Genomic DNA, 224 nt, shown 5'->3' with positions numbered 1-224 from the left:
TGACCTACCTGGATCTCAGTGGTCCTGCCCCTCCTGGATCTCAGTGGACCTGCGCTGCCTGGATCTCAGGGGTCCTGCCCCTCCTGGGTCTCAGTGGCCCTTCCCTGCCTGGATCTCAGTGACCCTGCCCTGCCTGGATCTCAACAGCCCTGCCCCTCCTGGATCTCAGTGGACCTGCCCTGCCTGGATCTCAGGGGTCCTGCCCCTCCTGGGTCTCAGTGGCC

The sequence above is a fragment of the Panthera uncia genome, chromosome X (assembly GCF_023721935.1).
Source record: "Panthera uncia isolate 11264 chromosome X, Puncia_PCG_1.0, whole genome shotgun sequence".
Taxonomy (NCBI): Eukaryota; Metazoa; Chordata; class Mammalia; order Carnivora; family Felidae; genus Panthera; species Panthera uncia.
The sequence above is the reverse complement of the archived record's forward strand: the minus strand, read 5'-3'. Positions refer to the sequence as shown.